Below are 6,678 nucleotides of genomic sequence, written 5' to 3'. Positions count from 1 at the left end.
CGTGTACAACGTTACCGGCTGATGCCGTTGGAATTGATTGTTGAAATATATTTTTTTTACATCTTTTATTGTTAAGCTTTGTACTTAAACGTAGTTTTCTTTCGGCTCTTGCATTTCTCAATGTTTCAGACCGATATTTTATGTATAAAAAAAGTTGGAACGTTCAAAAAATGTTGAGGTTCAGAAAAAAGATGAAATAATTTTCAGTGAAGTTTCTACCAAAATGCAGTACCTAAATGTACTTTATTGTACTTTAATACATTTCCCAAAGTTTCAGCTCGATATTTTATTTACAAAAAAAGTTCTGAGGTTCAAAAAAACATTCAGTGAACTGAAAAACTGTGGTCGGTAATATAGGTATTTAGCTGTGTCACATGTCCTTAAGATTATAATTTACTCTTAAATTTCCAGCTCCTTAACTTCAAAATCCCTGAAAGGGAATTTAAATTAAAAATTAAATAGAAGTTTAGAGTATTTTCATTATTTAATTTTTATATATTCTTTTAATTTTTTTGTTAAATAAAAGATTTATTAAAATTTTTCCCAGGAATATGAAGAAAATTTCTTCATCGTGTTCAAACATTTCAAAATCCTAAAAAGTGATTTTTTTGACGATTTCGGAAATCTTTTGAAATAAACTCTTAATATTAATTTTTCAAAATAAAAAATCACTTAATTTTCATATGAATCTTAATGAATTAATTTTATTCTATTGGAGCCTTTTCAAATGCTTAAAAATATTTTAATTTTTTTTCGCAATCTTCGAAAATCTACATTTTGTTTTAGAATAAAAAAAGTAATATTTAAAATTGTCTTAAGAATTTTTTTTTTGAAAAGAAAAACTTGTTTTAAATTTTATTATGAATTTGAGGTATTTTTTTTATTCTGATAATTTTTATTCTAATAAAAAAATCTCTCTAAATATTTTTATATATTCTCTTTATAAAAATAATTTTTCAACAAAAACAACTCATCTTTAATTTTCCTAGGAATTATAGTCAAATTTGTTTTTTTCTTTATCATCTCTTCAAAATTGCTTGAGAAGTTTCAAAATTGTATTTCAAAATCTTCAAAAATCTACATTTTGCTAAAAAAATTGTTTGGAATTTTAAAAAATTTTTATTAATTTTGAAATTCTTTTAAAACTTCTAAATAACTATTTAAATTATTCGAATTTTTTCTCAAAACTTTTAATGAATCGTGCACAAATAAACAAAAAATGTCTAAAATGTTCGATATTTTTTTTTATTTCAAAACTGTTTTGAAATATTTGTAAGTCTTGTCTTAAAATTATTTTTTCTACATAAAAAATCGTTTTCAATGTTCCTAGGAAATCTTTGTAAAATTTGGATATTCTTTTTAGCCTTTCAAAATGCTTAAAAAACTTCAAAATTTGATTTCAAAATTTTTTATACCTTAATCCTGTTAACATTTTTTTGGGAACTGTTTAAATTTAAAATGATTTTAAAACTTTTAAACAACTTTTTAAATTATTCTAATTTGTCCTCAACCTTTTAATAAATACAGCAAAATTTTTAAAAATTCCTTATAATTTACCATGTCTTTTTTTTTAAGTTTTGGAAACCTTTGAAATATTTTAAAACATTCTTTTTAAAAATCAATGTTTCAGAATGAAAAATCATTTTTAATTTTCCTAGGAATCTTAATTATTAATCTTAAAATTATTGAAATATATTCAAAATTGGTCGAAAACTTTAAAAATTATTATTAAAGTTAAAAATTCAACTACTTAGTTTAAAGTAGAAATTCATTCTTAAAAATGGTTTATTATTATATATATATTTTTTTATTCGATCCAGTTAAGAGTATTTTAATTTTTTTCGTTTTAAATATTCTCCTAAGATTCTTGTTTTTTTATTATAACAATAATTTAAAATTTTCCCTGGAATTTTATGAATATTTTCTTATTATTTTAAAAGCTTGAATAATAATTGGGAAACTTCTAAATTTTATTTTAAAACCTTCAAAAAAATTAATTTTGTTTAAAATTTCTTGGAATCATTCCCAATTTTGAGTTATGTTTCAAATTCTTAGAAAACTTCAAAATATCTCCAAAAATGGTTCAAATTTTATCTATAACTTTAACTAAATCCTGCATAACTTAAAAAAACCTTAAAAATTTCCAGATTATATTTTGACGATTTTGGAAAGATTTTACAAAATTAAAAAAAAAAATTAATGTTGAAACAAAAAAAAAACTTAGTTATAATTTTCTCATTTAATCATTTTTTAAATTATTCGAATTTGTCCTCAAACTTTTAATAAATCCTGAAAAATTAAAAAATTGCCTTAGAATGTTCCATATATTTTTACATTTTTTTAATCTGTTGAAACATTTCTAAATATTCTCTTAAAATTAATTTTTCGAAATAAAAAGTCATTTTTAGTTTTCCTATGAATTTTAGTAAAATTTGTTTATTCTTTTTTAAACTTTCAAAATGCTAAAGAAGCTTCAAAATTTTATTTCAAAATCTTCAAAAATCTAAATTTTGTTAAAGGTTCCGTATTTTTTTTTTACAATTTTATAAATCTTTTGAAATATTTTTAAATATTCGCTTACAATTTAATTTGTAAAAATAAAAAATCATATTTGATTTTCCTAGGAATCTTAATCAAATTTTGGCATTCTTTTCAGCCTTTCAAAATACTTAAAAAGTTTCAAAATTTGATTTCAAAATCTTCAAACATCTGCATATTGTTGAACATTTTTTGGAATCTTTTTAAATTTTAAATTAGGTTTGAAATTATTTTAAAACCTCTAAATATATCTTAAAAGTGTTCTTATGATTAATAAAGGTTCTGAAAATAACCAAGATATTTTTTTCACGATTTTGTAAATATTTTTATAATTTTCTTAAAATTAATTTTTCAAAATAAAAACTAATTTTTAATTTTCCTATGAATTTTAGTCAAATTTGTTTATTATCTTTCAGCCTTTCAAATGCTTAAAAAGCTTCAAAATTTTATTTCAAAATCTTCAAAAATCTATATTTTGTTAAACATTTCTTTGAATCTGTTTACATTTTTAATTATTTTTTAAAATTCTTTTTTAACTTCTAAATAACTTTTTAAATTATTCGGAATTATACTAAAACTTTTTTTTTAATCCTGCAAAGTTAAAAAATTGCCTTAAAATGCTCCATATTTTTTTTTTACAATTTTGGAAATCTTTTTAAATATTCCCTCGAAAAATTAATTTATAAAAATAAAAACTCATTTTTAATTTTTCTAGGAATTTTAATATAATTTGTTTCGTTTTTCAGCCTTTAAAAATACATTTTGTTAATAATTTTTTGCAATATTCTTAAATTTTAATTCCTTTAGAAGTTCTAAACATCTCTTTAAATGGTTCGGATAATTATTAAAAAATCCTTAAAATCTTCCAGATTATTTTTTGACAATTTTGAATATATTTTTCAAAATTTTCTTTAAAATAAAAACTCATTTTTAATTTTCTTATTTGAATTTTTTTCAATTATTCAAATATGTTCTCAAAAGTTAAATAAATCCTTAGAATTAAAAAATTGCCTTAAAATGAAAATATATTTTTTTACAATTTTGTTAAACATTTTTAAATATTCTCTAAAAATTCATTTTTCAGAATGAAAAATCATATTTAATTTGCCTAGGTATCTTAATAAAATGTTGGCATTCTTTTCGGCCTTTCAACATATTTAAAAAGCTTAAAAATTTCATTTCAAAATCTTCAAAAATCGACATTTTTTAAAACATTTTTTGGAATATTTTTAAATTATTTTTGAAATTCTTCCAAAACTTCTAAGGATATCTTAAGAGTTTTCGTACGATTAATAAAAATTCTACAAATGATACAGATTATTTTATGACGATTTTGTAAATATTTTTGGAATTTTCTTAAAATTAATTTTTCAACATAAAAACTAATTTTTAGTTTTTCCTAGGAATTTTAGTCAAATTTGTTTATTTCTTTTCAGCCTTTCAGAACGCTTAAAAAACTTCCAAATATTATTTTTAAATCTCCAAAAATTTACATTTTTTTTTAATTATTTGGAATCTTTCAAATTAAATATTCTTCAAATTACTTTAAAACTTCTAAATATCTCTGAAAATAATTAGAATTTTTGATCAAATTATTTTTTGACAGTTTTGGAAATATTTTTAATTATTTACTTAAAATTATTTTCCAAAAATATTGAAACAATTTTCAGTTCAAAGCAGTAAAATTTGAAAGATTACAGTTTTTTTAAGGAGCGCACTTTTTAAATCAGAAGTTAAATTCTTTTTTTTAACTCATTACAAATTAATAATTATTCAATTATTATTTATGTATCAAAATTTGTTTTCAAATTTTTTTAAACATTCTATTTTTAAAAAATTCCTTTAAAATAGAAATCATTTTAAATTTTGACAGAAATCTTAAGAATTTGGAAATTTCAAAATTTCAATTCACAAAAATATAATTTCTTTTTTTTAATTTGTAGGAATGATTCCAAATTTTGAATTTTTTTTGTAATACTTTCAAAACCGCTAAATTTCACTTAAAATGGTTCGAATTTTTTCTACAACTTTTGATAAATTCTGCATAATTAAAAAAACGTTGAATCTTTCGAGTTCTTTCTATAAAAATTTTGGAAATATCTGAAAATATTTTATTTATATTAGTTATCCAAAATAAGAACTCATTTTTAATTTTCCTATGAATTTTAGTCAAATTTGCTCATTCTTGTTCGGCGTTTCAACTATTTTTCAAAAATCTTTTCAAATTTAAAATTATTTTATAAATTCTTTTAAAACTTCCAAATATTTTTAAAATTTATTGAAATTTTTCCTAATCCTTTTAATAAATCGTGCAAAATTCAAACAAAATGCCTTAAAGTCTTCCAGATTTTTGTTGTGACCATTCTAGAAATTTCTTTAAATATTTGCTTATAATTATATTTTTTAAATAAACAATCATTTTTTATTTTCCAATAAATCTTAATAATTTTTTGGTTATTCTTTTAAAACCTTTCCAAATGCTTAAAAATATTCTAATGTTTTTTTCTTAATCGTAAAAAATTTTCATTTTGTTCAAGAATTTTGCTCAATATTTTCTAGTTTTAAATTATTTTTTCAAATTCTTCCAAAACTTCTGAATATTTCCTAAAATGATTCAAATTTCTCATACAATTTTTAATAAAGCCTTAGAAATAAAAAATAAATTACTTAAAATCTTCCAGATTATTTTTGTTTGACAATGTTGGAAATCGTTTTAAATCTTTTTGAATATACTTTTGAATTTTACTGTATTTATACACAATACTTAGTTGAATTTTCTACCCAAAATATAAATTTTCAATTAAAAAGTGAGTTTTAAATACAAGAAAATAGTTTAATTTTCAATAAATAATCGAATATAAATATTTATATGAAGTTTCCACCAATAAGAAAATCTTCTACAAAAAATAAGACTTTAATAAAATACAGGAATTTTTAAACAAATAGTTGAATTTTAATTTTTTTTAAATGTCAACCATAAATGAAATAGTTATATTTTCAGTTTACTAATCAATTTTAGAAAAATTAATGTGAAACAAAATAGTTAAATTTTCAACCAAATAATTAAAATCTTTAACCAAAAAGATGAAGTTTTAAACCAGGTGATTTTTTGTTCTATAAAAAAATTTTTTTTTAACAGAATACATGAATTTTCAACTTAAAAGGATTCTTTTGCGAATAAAAATCAAATAGTTATATTATTAGTTAAAAAATAGGAACTTTTAAATGAAAAAGAAGATGTTTAAAATAAAATAGTCAAATTCTGAACCAAAGATATTAATTTTTATTGTTGCATTTTGTAACAAATAAAAAATGAAATTTCTACCAAAAGAGAACAATTTTTAATTAAAAAAGAGACACATTGAACAAAACATTGGATTTTCCAAGGAAAAACGATTCTTAACAAAAATGATTAATTATTTCGTATTAAAAAGGAAGAATTTCCAACAAAATTCACGAATTTGCAACTAAAGAAATTATTTTGTAACCAAAAATCAAATAATGAAACTTAAAATTAAAAACTTTAATTTTCAAAGAAAAAAAGAACAAATTTTCATAAAAAATATTAAAATTCTCAGCCAAAATAGAACAATTTGAACATAACAGTTGAATTCAAACAATAAATAACAAAAAATTTTCAACCAAAGAGATAAATTTTGGAAATTTAAATGATAAATCTTAAAAAAAAATTGAACAAAGTTGTTCAAGTTCAAACTGTGTACTAGTAGATTTTTCAACTAGGAAAAAACTAGATTTTCAATTAAAAATGGAGTAGTTAAATTTTTGAACAAAAAGTTTTATTTTCATTTAAAAAAAAAAGGAATTTTCAGCAAAATATGTAGATCAATTTTTAACCAAAGAGTAGAATTTTTAAAACTAAAATGATAAATTTTCAACCAGAAAAAATTATTTAATAAAGTATTTCTATTTTAAACCAAGTAGTTGAATTTTCAACTAAAAAAATGAAACTTTCAATAAAAAATAATGAATCTTGAACCTAAAAAACGATTACAAATTTATTTCCTTCTTGACTAAAAAATTGTCTTGGTAGAATAATTAAACCCTTTTGTTCAAAATGGGTATATTTGTTTCAATTCAACCATTTTTTTTTTAAATTGAAATCTTGTTTGCTTTGAATAT

The sequence above is a fragment of the Belonocnema kinseyi genome, chromosome 4 (assembly GCF_010883055.1).
Source record: "Belonocnema kinseyi isolate 2016_QV_RU_SX_M_011 chromosome 4, B_treatae_v1, whole genome shotgun sequence".
NCBI classification, from domain to species: domain Eukaryota; kingdom Metazoa; phylum Arthropoda; class Insecta; order Hymenoptera; family Cynipidae; genus Belonocnema; species Belonocnema kinseyi.
This window is presented reverse-complemented; position numbering follows the sequence as displayed.